Here is a 14,073-nt window from a genome sequence, read left to right as displayed (position 1 = left end):
AGATGGTAAGCAATTTTATCTGGGTTATACATGTATGATCATACAAAACTATTTCCATATTTTTCATTGTTATAAGAGAATTATTCATATAAAACCAAAAACCCAAATAAATTAAAGTGAAAAAACATATACTTTGATCTGCATTCTGATTCCAACAGTTGTTTCTCTGGAATTGGATAGCATTCTTTGTCCTAAGGCCCTCAGAATTGTCCTGGATCATTGTATTATTGAGAGTAGCTAAGTCACAGTTGATCATTCCATAATATTGCTGTTACTGTGCACAATGTCCTTCGGTTTCTACTTATTTCACTCTGGATCAGTTCATATAGGTCTTTCTAGTTCCTTCTGAAATCATCCTGTTCATCATTCTTACAACACATATATTAAACTTTTAAAGAATAATCAAAGTTTATCCTTCGAAAATTATTCTTAAAAAAAAAAAAGACATAGGAAACATTCTCCATAACATTCTTTTTTTTTTCTTAATTAAAAAACCTTTCTTTCTTAGAATTGGTACTGTTTTATTTCCAACACAGAAGAGTCTAGAGTCATATAGCTAGGAAGTATCTGTGGTAAAAAAAAATACTAAAAAAGTATCTATATCTCTGAGAGGGAGAGAGGGAGAGAGGGAGAGAGGGAGAGAGGGAAGGAGAGAGAAAGAGGGAGAGAGGGATGGAGGGAGGGAGGGAGAGGGCATAGCTGGGTAGCTCAGTGGATTGAGAACCAGGACTAAAGATAGGAGATTCTAGGTTTAAATCTGGCATCAGACACTTCCTAGCTATGTGACCCTAAGTAAGTCACTTAACACCCAGGGCCTAGCCTTTACTGCTCTTCTGCATTCAGACAAATAGACAGTATTGATACTAAGATGGAAAGCAAAGGTTTAAAAAAAAAAGTACATATTAAAAACCAAAAGCTAGCATTATATTTAACTGAGAAACAATAGGGAACTTCCTCAATAAATATGTGAACAAAGCAGGGATCCCTCCTTTTCCTATTGATATTTGGCCTTTATATATTTAAAATTATAGTTAAAATTCCTTAAAAAGACCATCTCTAATAGGTGCCTCAATTCTCTCCACTTGCTCTCTTCTTAGTTCCTTACAATCTGGTTTACAACCTTTTCATTCCATCAAAACTGTTTTCTCCAAAGTGACCAATGATTTCTTAGTTGCCAAATCCAATGACATTTCTAAGTCCTCAATATCTCTGACCTCTCTGCAGCCTTTGCCACCGTTAATCCCTCCACCTTGGTATTCTCTACTCTAGATTCTTAGGACATCATTCTCCTGGTTTTCGTCCTACCCATCAGAACTGGTCCTTCTGTGTGTCCTTTGCTGGATCTTCCTCCAGATCAGAGCCTCTAGCCCTTAGTGTCCCTCAAGATTATGTCCTTGGTCCCCTTCTCTTCTCCCTCAATACTACATTACTTGGTGTTCTTAGCAACTCCCAAGAATTTAATTACTATCTCTATACTGATGATTCTCACATCTATCAATCCTGTCCCAGCCTTTTTGCTGATCTCCAACCACTTTTTAAACATCTTGAACTGGATGTCCAGTACCCTTCTTAAACTCAATAAGTTCAAGTCAGAACTCAGTTATCTTTCCCCCTAAACCCTCTTCCCCTCCTATCTTCCTTATTATTACAGAGGACAAGACCACAAGACTGTCCACCCAAGTCCTTCATGTCCAAAACCTAGAAGTCATCCTGGATTCCTTTCTCTAACCCCCCCTCCCATATCTAAGACCAATGACTTCATCTTTCAAATATTCCCCCTTTTCTCCTCTGACACTAGTGCGGGACTTCACCCCTTAACACCTGGATTATGGCCATCACCTGCAGGTGGGCCTGCCTGCCTCAAGTCTCTCCCTACTCCAATCCATTCTCCATTTAGCCTCTAAAGTGAATTTCTTAAAATATAGGTTTGATCGTGTCACATTCCCCCTCCCTGGCTTCCATAGTAAACTCCAGTGGATTTCTACCCTTCCAGGAGCAAATACAAAATGCTCTGGAAAAAAAAAAAACAAACTAACTGATATTATTTGGTTAAAAGAATAATAAAGTAGAAAATCTTCTTTTCACTTCCTTTAGGACCTTTAGAGTTGTAGTATGATTTCAGTAAGTGAACTGGGAGGAACTTAAAGCCCTTCATAACCTATCCCTCTCCTACCTTTCCAGTCTTCTTATAGCTTATTTCTTGACATATACTCTTCAATCCAATGACATGGGCCTCCTTGCTATTTCATGAACATTGCACTTTATCTCTTGGCTGCAGACATTCTCTCTGGCTTTCCCCTATATCTGGAATGGTCTCCCTGGAACACTCTGATTACTGGATTCCCTGGCTCCCTTTAAAGTCCAACAAAAATTCTAACTTTTATAGCAAGCCTTCTCTAATCTCTCTTGATTCCTCTACCTTCCCTTTGTTAATTATTGCCTCTCTATCCTGTATGTATGCTGTTCTTTATGTATTTTTTTGTTTATTGTCTCTTCCATTAATTTGTAAGGTTCTTGAGGGCAGGGGATGTCTTTTGTATCCTTTTTGTATTCCCAGTGTCTGGAATTTATGGTAAGTACTTAATCAATGCTTATTAACTGATTAAGTCTAGAAATGTTAGTATAACAGGGAACTGGCCAATGAGGGCTTAATAATGGGATGTAGTAGGATATTTGTTAATTAAAAATTAATTAAGAGTTCATTAGGAAATAGAGCAAGTAGCATAAGTTATTAATAAATGCATAAGAGATTTATAAGAGATGTCTCTTTAAAAAATTTGAATAGAATGTCAGATGGGACTTATGGGTAAGAGAGAATTTTCCCAGAGTGCTTTTGGAGACAGTTACCCAACTGACTCTACACTCTGTGGGCTAACCCTGTCCCAAAAGGAGGTCCAAGTGCAGTTCTGTGAGATTTGAAAAATCTCAGTGTTTTTACATCAATTATTTATCTACAAGATCTGACTTGTGAAGGGGGTTGTTGGTGAACATCGGTGCAAGCCCAACAGGTTTTCTGAGCAAGTGAAAAGGGCTGTGGAGATTCAAGCTATTTGTCATCTGTACAGCAAGGAGAGAGAGTCCTAACTTATTTCTCCTAATTTAGATAGAATAGATAGATTAAGGTTTGGGGTGGGGGTAGATAGAAAAGGAAGAGAAAGAGTAGCCTCAATTCTGTTGGGGAAGAAGGTGATCTGTGAGGATCAGATTTGGTTGGTTGGAGTAAGGAATTATAGCTTAGGGACTTATAAATCATAAGAATTTTTTCCAATACTTCCCTTTTCCTATCCCTTTCCTTAGTTGTTTTATTTTACCATAATAAAAAAATGTATATATATTTTTGTACAACTGGCTTAGCTGGAATTCTTAGGCTGATCTGAGAAATCATTTTCTCAAATAGTCAAATCCAACAGTCTGTCCACACAGGACATAACTATTGGTATTACCATCTTATACCAATAATCAATAGGGGTTAACAAACCCTTATAACAGGGAGCACATGGAAGATGAAGTGGAGCCCATTTCTGAAAGTTCACAATAACAAGCAATGAATGGGCCCAGGGAAGCAAAGGCCTTTCAGTTGGCTACTTAGCTCACTTAAAGTATATACCAAAGGCACCATTAGGAAATTTCATTTTTCCTTCTAGCTGACCATGAGGGATAATGACAACTTTCTGAGCACTAAGGGACCATGGGAAGTGGGGTAGCCTTACTCTTCCCCACCAGCTTGGCCCATAAGAGCATGGCCTTGGAGATATGCTTGTGTCCAGAGTGTAGGAGCCTTCTGCCACGTTTTTTTTTACATATTTTTTTTCTTTTGGTACAGGGCCTTATGAGACTTTGAAGCATTAGGAAAGCAGAGGTCCACCAATAGGAGTCCAAACAAGAATTTTCTGGCAGCTAAGCCAGGTGTGCTAGCCCAGCCCTTTCTCAAGAATTGGCCTAAATGATCCAGACCAGGAGTAGATCAACCTGAAATCTGAGACGTTATGTCCTGCAGCAATGGAGAGATTGGTCCATTGTCTCTGGGGCAATGAGAAATAAATCTACTTGCTAGCTTGTGATTTAAGTAGGAGCCTACAATTGCCAGAAACTGAGGTGATAGAGGGGAGAGTGTACTCCCAGTTCTGGGGAATAGTTTGTACTGTACTTTAGTTCTTTTTATGTCTTTTAGGTCAATATCCCTTTGGAAAAAAACTAATTGATATTAATTGGTTAAAAGAATAACAAAATGGAAAATCTTTTTACATCCTTTAGAACCTTAATACTTTGTTGTTGTCTCTTCCTACCTTTTTGATAGTATGATTTCAGTAAGTGGACTGGGAGGAACTTAACTGAGTTCTTGATCAATCTCTCTCCTATATTTACATTGCTGTCATTGCTCAATAGCATTATCCCCCAGCAGAAACCACAGTTATGTAAGATGGGTGTTTTCAGTGTAAGATATATTCCAAATGGAATATCTAAACATATTAACAGGCAGCCTGAGGGGAGATATTAATAGATTTTTGTAAAATCTTTGCCCATCTCTCTCCAAGGGAGACTGTTACTCCTGCAACAGGAGAAGGAATTAAGAGGTTGACCTCTGTTATACTGGACTAGAGTTGTATCTATCTGATCCCTACATATTGCTGGCCTAGAGGTATGACTGGCTCAGAACAAAAAGCTGTTAGCTTCTCTGGTCACAAGAGTTACCCTTAGTTTGCATTCACAGTCTTGGTCCCTTCCCAACAAATACAAAAGACTATTACAAACAGTGAATGGCAATAGTGAAAAGCAACCATTTCCCCAAGAAAATATCAAGCAGAAATCAGAGGAGTTATACAGATTAGAATATATCAGAAAATACAAGGAATGAATGAGTTCTCCTTCTGGGAATGAGATACACTCATGAGAGTAGCCTTGATCTCCCCCAAAGTCTCTAGGGAAGCAAGTTGGAAATCAGGAGCATGTTGAAGAGCTGGCCTTCTCTACTTGCCTACCAGAAATTCTTTAACTTTTTCCTCCCTAAAGCCAATCACAAAGAGAGACTAGACATGGGTCTTTCAAAGAAAAAATTAAGAATCTCTCTCCTAAGCGTTCACATCGAATTCTCCCCTCATGAAGGCACAATGTTATGTCAGGATTCTCTCCTCCATTTAGGAGCGAAATGTTCCATGCTTGTCTGGGAACAGGTTACACTTCTAACAAAGTAGCACAGGTAAACAAAACAAACCTACTCATTGATTATATCTGACATTTTCAACTGGTACCTCTGGTCCACTAAAAGGGGAATGGTATATTTCATGAGTAACATGATTAGTAAATCATGCCTTGAGTCCAAGTTACCTCAAACTGCCTACTTAGTGGCCAGCACTTCTCAGTGTTAGCATTTTGCAGTAGATCCCATCCGATCCTAATGGAAAAGGAAGATAAAGAAAAATTCACCTTCTGATCAATGGATTCTATACATTTTAGCATATGCTGCCAAGAGATTTTCAATAGCCAGCACACATCCTACTCTTTCCAGTCTTCTTTCTTACCACTACTGTGGGTGAGGCATACAGATTAAAGAACTCCATAATGATAACCAATCTTTCAGGTCATTTCTTAGCTTCTTGTTCAAAGAGAGAGTGATTCATGGAACTAATATTGGAAGGAATTATTATGCAGACTGCTTGCATTGTTCCTTAGGCATATCCCACATCCCACTCATGAGAACATGCCAATTCTAGCACTGAATTTCAACTCTCAATTATCCTTCTAATTGTTGGGAGAGAGAAGTGAATTTTATATAGCACCTACTATATGCCACACACTATTAAGCACTTTCACAAATGTCTTATTTGATTCTCACAACAATCCAGAGAGGTTTTTTTTACAATTGAGGAAACAGTCAAACAGAGATTAAGTGGTCTGTTTTGAGTCACAGAGCTAGAAAATATCTGTGGCTGGATTTGAATTCAAATCATTCTGATTCCAGTCCCAGCACTCTATCCACTGAGCACTGGCTGGCTCTGAACAAACACTAGAAATCTCCCAAATTGAGCTTCTATGAATCTATTGCTGATTAAAAATACTCCCCTGGGTGGCGGGAGGGGAGGGAGGAAGAAAATCATTTTTGTATCTAATGAATAATGTTTGAAATGGACCAAATAAAAATAATGTCTAAAAAAAATCAAAAATAAAACAAAATAAAAATACTCCCCTGACAGCACTATCCTCTATTTTCTTGGCAAGTTTCCACTTGGGAGCCAAGGGTTGTAAGCAATGGGGAACTGAGCAATTGGCCTGAGCCCTCTGGCCATTTGGAGATGGTAGATTGCATGCAAGTCAACTAACCAGTCTCTGAACCCATGGTCACTTTTCCTGCCCCACAATCTCTAAATGATATCAGAGAGATCAGATCAGTTTTTTTCTCCATGTCTCTTCTGTTTTGGTTCTTCTAACCATACACCTATGAATGAGATCATTAAGAGGTTTTATAATGATACCAAATTACAAATTACCAAGAGCAACAACCAAGCTCTAGAAATATCTTCAGGTCTCAATAATTCCTTAAAAGTAGCCAGGGCTTCTTTCTTCTAGACTCAGTAAGTCATAAAGCCAGAGTCTTCTGACTCCAGATTCCATGCTCTTTTTACAACTCCACATTGCTTTCATTTTCCATTATTAATTGATTGATGCAACAAAGCTTTATTGAAAAACCTTTCTCCCCATGACTACTTCCCCGTGAATTTGTCCTCTCTTTATCCTGCATTACCTATAGCCTACTTCCTAATCTGAAGATATAATAAAGGATGACTATAGGGACTGCTTCCAAGTTACAGTATCAGGATATCACAGAGTAGTTGAAAGATATGAGGCTGAAGATCTAGTCCAGGCTTAAGCCCTGCATCACAGGGCCAAATTATATCAGTTAGCAGTGGCTGGTTTGTTTTTTTTAAGCCTTGCCCTCCTATAAATGAGTATAGACAAAGCATTGGTCACAATCTAGTTGTAATACTTTGATTTAACACCCCAAAATTTACTGGGCTTCACGCTTTTTCATACCTCCTTCAAGGTATATAATTAGCTTGTAATTGGGGTTTTCTTCCAGTGCTAACTCTCTCTGTGTTCCCTTTCTATTTTTACAATTCAGTTTTTTTTTTTTAAACCCTTATCTTTGATCTGAGAATGGATGAGTTTAAGACAGAGAGGCTATTAGGGGTAGGCAGCTGGACTTAAGTGACTTGCCAGGGTCACACACTTAGGAAGTATCAGTGACCAAATTTGATCCCAGGACCTTCTACTTCCAGGCCTGACTCTGAGCCTCTGAGTCCACTGAGCCACCTCCTCTCTACCCCTACAATTCAATTTTTTTTTCATTTTTTAAACCCTTACCCTTCACTATGTATTGGATTGGTTCTAAGACAGAAGAGTGGTAAAGGCTAGGCAATGGGGGTTAAATGACTTGCCCACGGTCACACAGCTGGGAAGTGTCTGAGGCTAGATTTGAACCTAGGACCTCCCATCTCTGGGCCTGGCTCTCAATCCACTGGGCCACCCAGCTGCCCTTCTGCAATTCAATTCTATCAACAAATATTTATTAAACGCTTTCTATTCACAAGATACTATGTTAGGTGCAAGGGCCAGAAACAAAGATGAAAATGAAACTGTAAACATTCTCTACCCTCAAAAAGCTTATATTCTCCCAGATAGATACAAACTGAAGAAAAGTAAATTTAAAAAGAGAGAAAAAGAGTAATTTTAAGAAGGAGAGAAAACGGCTAACTGGGAGTGGGGAATGAGAGGGAATCAGGAGAGGCTTTGCATTGTGTAGAAGAGAACACTTGACTTAAGCCTGGGAAAAAGATATTCTAAGTAGGGGAGTGTTCCTCACTTCCACGAAAGTCCTTTCCATTCCTGGGTTTTACATCCCAAAGCTTGCAAACTACCAGAAGATTGCTTCCCTGGGCTTTCTTGATTTGTTAAAAAGCTGGTAACTACTTAATGCTCATGCTTGAAACCTCTGAAAATTCACTCCCCAGACTAATCTATATAACCCTAAATTTAAATGTCTTGAATGAAAGTCCCTTGGTCTTCTAACTTCCAAACTCTACAGCTTTTTGGTAACCTCCCATCAGAATGGACAGATTCAAAAAGGAGATGAGATGGATCAGTACAACATGTACTGAGTTTGTTTTGTAGAGAGAGGGAGGTAGTGGTAGCTTCAGGCACATTTTGATCCATAAAAACAGGTTGAGATGGGTGGGAACTGATCAGATTGTAGGATAAAGAGCCTCTGGGATAAAGGCTGAGATGAGTTTCTTGAGAAATTGTGGCTGCCAGAAGAAGAGATTATGCTACACAGGGTAATATTTTATATCACCTCACTGTTTACAAAGCACTCTCCTGACAACCTCATTAGGTGGGAAGTGAAGGTATCATCACCCCTCTTTTACATGGAAGGCGCATGTCTGGCCACAGATATCCAGGTTGTGCTGGGGACTTCATCTCCTAGAGGGAAGGGAACAAGTTTCTCTGGTTCCCATATCCCAGGGAAGAGGTCTGAATGGGTAGGTGCACTTTTAATTAATACAGTTTAAAAAGGAGACAGTCTCCTGGAGCTAATGTGAGTGAGACATGAGAGGCTTACGATAGCCAGAAGAAGGCAGGGAAGAACAACAGCCATGTCCTGAGCTCTGGCATTGGAGGGTAGTCAGTAAAGGCATCAGCGGAGAGGACTTAGGTCTAAAGAAGTTGATTCTGTCTTCTTTGAGACCCAGGTTGGTGTTACATAGGTGTCAAAGTCACTGGGCAAGAACAAAGAGTTCAGAACACCCTGAGGTTTGGGATGGCAAGGTGGAGATTTGTCTTGTTCTTCCTATTATCTTCCAAGTAAATGTCCCTTTGCAAAATATAATACAGGAATACCTGGGGATAGTGCAAATTCTATCCCAGACCACTGCAATAAAGCCCAGATTCTAACGCACAAATATTTTTGTTTGCCAGTACATATAAAAGTTATGTTAATATTATACTATAGTCTATTAAGTATGCAATATTATTATATCTAAGAAAATAATGTATATACCTTAATTTAAAAATACTTTATTGCTTAAAAAATGCTATCATTTACATTATGGCACAATTGAATGTGAATTGACTTCTCTACTAGCAGCAATGCAATGTCCCAGGATAATCCAGAGGAATTTATGAGAAAGAATGCTTTCCACATTCAGAGGAAGAACTGTGGGAGCAGAAACGCATTAGAAAAATATGTGCTTGGTGACATAGTGTGATAGGGATGTGATTAGGATTTTGATGCTAAAGGAACGTTCTACTGCAAATATGAATAACATGGAAATGGGTGTTGAACAATGATATATGTATACCTAGTGGAATTGCTCCTTGGCTTTGGGAGGGGGGAGGAGAGAGTGGGGAAGGGGGGATTATGAATCATGTAACCATGGAAAAATATTCTAAATAAAATTATTTTTAATTCTATCATTTGAGCCTTCTGTGATTCATAATCTTTTTGCTGGTAGAGGGTCTTGCCTCAGTTTTGATGGCTGATGACTGATTAGGAGGTTGCTGAATCTTAGGTAAAAAAAGATAAGAAAGATTAAATAAGATGAAATAAGCAAACAATGAAGTTTGCTATACTGATCAACTCACTTGAATGCCTTGAGGCAAATGTAGGATTATTAACTGACCTAATCTCAATATTGTTGTATCTCAGGGAACAGGGAGGCTAGAGAAGGAGAGAGCTGATAGCCAGGTGGTGGAGCTGTCAGAACAGACATATCACATTTAATCATGAATTTTAATATCTTATATGGGTGAGGTTCGTGCTGCCTCAAAACAATTACAATATTAATATTAGAGATCACTGATCACAGTTCACCCTAATAGATATAATGATAATGAAAAAGTTTAAAATATTATGAGAATTTCAAAAATGTGATAGAGACATGATATGACCAAATGCTGCTGGGAAAATGGCATGGGTAGACTTGCTTCACATAGAGTTGCTACAAACCTTTAATTTGTGAAAAATGCAATATCTGCAAAGTGGAAGAAAATAAGGTATGCCTGGAGGTGTTGAATGAAGCTGGGATGTTAGCAGTCAATGTTGGCTAAGAGACTCAACATAACAGGTTAGGGCTCAAGCCAATAGCAGTACAGGGATGACATACCAAATCCCTTCTGCCTACACTTAGAACCCTGGGGAAAATATGTACTGGGCTTTGCTAGGAAGGAGTGAAGTTGGGGCATACTTGCTAAAACTAAGAGAAGTTACATGACTTGCCCATAGGAAGTACCATGACTAGAACTCAAAACCCATTTCTTCTGACTAGAAGACAACTCTTCCTGATACCAATGCTTTGATATATTTGTATTGTGCTATTAAATTTTCAAGGCACTTTCACATCTACTACCTCATTCTCAAAAACCAAGTGGTATAACCATGGAAGTTATTATGTGAGAGTATAAATGTGTTGTCATTTATTTCTAGAATCTCTAGATTGACTCTTTCCTAGTGTTAAAAAAAAAAATCAGAAGACCAACAATGATTGAATTAATTATAAATTGGCATTGCTTTTTTCTTAGGATTTAGTTAAAGAAGAAAATCAAACCTGATTGCCCTAGTATCATGTTAGCAAACCTATGACACAGAAGCTGGAGGGGGCTACTCCCTTCCCCCTCTCCACCATGCCTGAGGACATTTTTTTTAAACCCTTACCTTCCATCTTAGAATCAATATTGTGTATTGGTTCCAAGGCAGAAGAGTAGTAAAGGTCAGGCAATGGGGGTTAAGTGACTTTCCCAGGGTCACACAGCTAGGAAATAGCTGAGTTCAGATTTGAATCCAGAACCTCCCATCCCTAGTATAACTCTCAATCCACTGAGCTGCCCAACTTCCCCCCCCCCCCAGGACATTTTTCATATCACCTGCCCCTCTACCTAGCAGGACAATGGGAGTACTTCCTCCCTCCCCTCTCCAGAGTAAGAGGACGGATCACATGTGGTGTGATGATGAAGTTTGGGCACTCGCTCTCTAAAAGGTTCACTATCACTGCCCTAGAATCTGGCTAGTGTCTTTCCCAAGCTGCTGCAAATTTAAAGTAACCTAGCTATTGTTCCCCATCTTTTCCCTCAAATCTATTTAAGCAAGCCCTTTTCTTTAGTTCCATGGATGTCCTGGTACTGGGACTCTGTGTGGCTTCTCAGATTATAATCCCAAACACTAAAATTAAGTGTGGTTTCCTAGATTATTATCTCTTTGTCCCAATTAAAGATCTATTATTATAAATACTTTAGAAGTTCTGTAATTTTTCAGGTTGATATGTGGAAACTGAGACCCAAAAAAGTTAAGTGATTTGCCCCAAGCCTAACAACTAGTCAGTGTAAGAGAGAGAACTAGTAATAGTTCTGCTGGCTCCCATCTTGGGTACTTCCTTTGGGGCTGGCAATCTCCAGTTCTGGGCTCCATTGCTTCTGGCTCTCTAGGTAACACTGGCAGTTTCAGGTAGAAAATACTTTCCCTGCTAGTAGGCTGTCTATTACTATCACTTTCATAAAGAATCCCTTGTAATTTTAAAGGTACAAAAAGACTGAAGAGCTCAAAGGTCACTGATGGGTAATAATTTTCTAGAACTCTCAGGCAAATAAATTATAGGATGGAAAAAGAGAAGTTATCACTTCAGAACCTAGCCTTCTTCACTCTTTACTACTTTCTTCTCTCTTTTCCTCTGCTTCTAATATGGTTAAAATATGAAATTGAAAAACTTATTTCTACATTCTTATTGAAAAAGTAGTAAATGTGGGCCAACAACTGTAGACAGTAACAGCAATATTGTATAATGATCAACTATGAAAGACTTAGCTACTCTCAGCAATGCCACCATCTGGGACAATCCTGAAAGACTTATGATGGAGAATGCTATCCACCTCCAGAGAAAGAACTGTTGGAGTCAGATGGTTGCGGATCAAAGCATACTATCTTTCTCATCAGTATATTTATGGTTTTATTTCTGGGTTTTAGTTATGTATAAGTGTGATCTTACAACAATGACCAATATGGAAGTGTGTTTTGCATGATAATAAAAAGAAAATTTAAAAAGAAAAAAAGTAGTAAATAAATCAACAAGAATTTATTAATTTATGGAGCCTACTGTGTTACACACTGGGGATATGTATATGAGATGGTATTTCTAGAGTACTTTAAGGTCTGAAGGCATATGTGGAATGCCTTTCAATTGTATCTCCCCTACACTCCCTACCCCATCTGCCATTTTAGGTCAAAGTCAGACACTGAAAAATGCAAGGCAACTAATGCAATCCAAAAATTCTTTGTTGATTTTCACTAATGTTCCTTCCTATTCAATCTCTTCATAAGAAGAAGCTTTCAAAGGTCACAAGGCATGTTATCCTATATAATTGTAGATCTAGAACTTGAAAGGACCTCAATGACTGTAATTATCCCAACCTCCTCATTTTGCAGAAAATATTTTCTCATTTTGAGTAAATAGACTCATGGTCACACATTAGTCTGATCACCAAGACCATAGGGCTCTCTGTACCTTACTTGATATTCAGGTTATATAATAAACTATTGAAGTCCTTACTGTTCAAATAATGCAAGTAATCAGGTCTCATCACCACCAGACTACTAAAACTCTTCACTCAAAAGCCAATGATAGGGTAATAATCAAATCCAATTGCCATTTCCCCCCATTCATTCATCTTTTTTCTTTTTATTTAAAATTTTTAATTAATTAATTTAGAATATTTTTCCATGGTTACATGATTCTTGTTCTTTCCCTCCCCTTCTCCCACCCCCCTCCCATAGCCAACAAGCAATCCCACTGGGTTTCACATGTGTCATTGATCAAGACCTATTTCCATATTATTAATATTTGCACCAGAGTGATTGTTCAGTCTACATCCCCAATCGTATCTCCATCAACCCATGTGATCAAGCAGTTGTTTTTCTTCTGTTTCTACTCCCACTGTTCTTTCTCTGGATGTGGATAGAGTTCTTTCTCATAAGTCTCTCAGAATTGTCCTGAACCATGGAAAAATATTCTAAATCAAATAATTAAAAATTTTCAAAACAAAAAAATGCAGAAATAAAATAAAATAAAATATTGAGATAATGCAACAGAAGCAATAGATTCCATAGCATTGGGAAGAATTAGTTAGAAACTGCAAGAAGATAGTGGTAGCACAGGAAAAAATTTCCCCTCCCTGGCTGATGTACTCCCATGGCAGAGAAAAGCTAAGTGTATGACTGTCATATTCCTGTTCTTGAGCTTTGGCCCTTAAAGGCATCTTGTCAGGGCACCTCCTTCCCTGACAACTTCACCCTAAGTTTTTCTTTCCTTACTAGAGACCTTCCGGTAAATGGAAACTTGCCAAGTGTTTGCTGATCAAACCCTCTCTTTCACTTTCCTAGCCTATGTTCAACTTAGTCATTGATATTTAAAAAATTTTATTTCACTAGAGCAGAATTAAATGAATGGAAAAATAATCAGCAGCTGCTTTTCAAGACATGTGCACACAGTGTCTGCAATCATTTTGATATAAGCAAACATTTTAGGATTAGAGAATGTTAAATGAAAAGAAACAACATAATTCAGGAAAATAAAAGCTAGAAGAGATGATTCTTTTTTTCCTTAATGATTAATGGTTAAAAAGTAATTTTTTTTAAGGAGGACAAAGGAGCTTCTCCCGCCTTCCCCCTTCTTGTTCTTTTTCTCTCCCTCCTTTCCTCTTCTTTCTCCCATCTTTGTCTCTATCTCTCCATGTGTCTGTGTAGTTAGTCCTGAAGAGAGTCTTCCACAATGTATGACTACCAAAAACAATTTATTTCCTCCCCAAAGTGATCCCAGGAACCCTCTTCATCTAGGCAGTGTCACATCATTCTCTCTACTAAGGGGATTCTTGAACAAAATGCCCTAGTTGGGACCAGAAATCTTGGCAATATCTGTAAAATGAGGGACTAGATGACTTGTGTAGTACCTTAGAGCTCTGAACACATGAAATACTCAACCCACTTCAAGGAGTGGAGAATCTCTTGTCCACGAATAACTATAATCTGTATCCAAA

Source organism: Monodelphis domestica, chromosome 1 (genome assembly GCF_027887165.1).
Source record: "Monodelphis domestica isolate mMonDom1 chromosome 1, mMonDom1.pri, whole genome shotgun sequence".
In the NCBI taxonomy this organism is placed as follows: domain Eukaryota; kingdom Metazoa; phylum Chordata; class Mammalia; order Didelphimorphia; family Didelphidae; genus Monodelphis; species Monodelphis domestica.
This window is presented reverse-complemented; position numbering follows the sequence as displayed.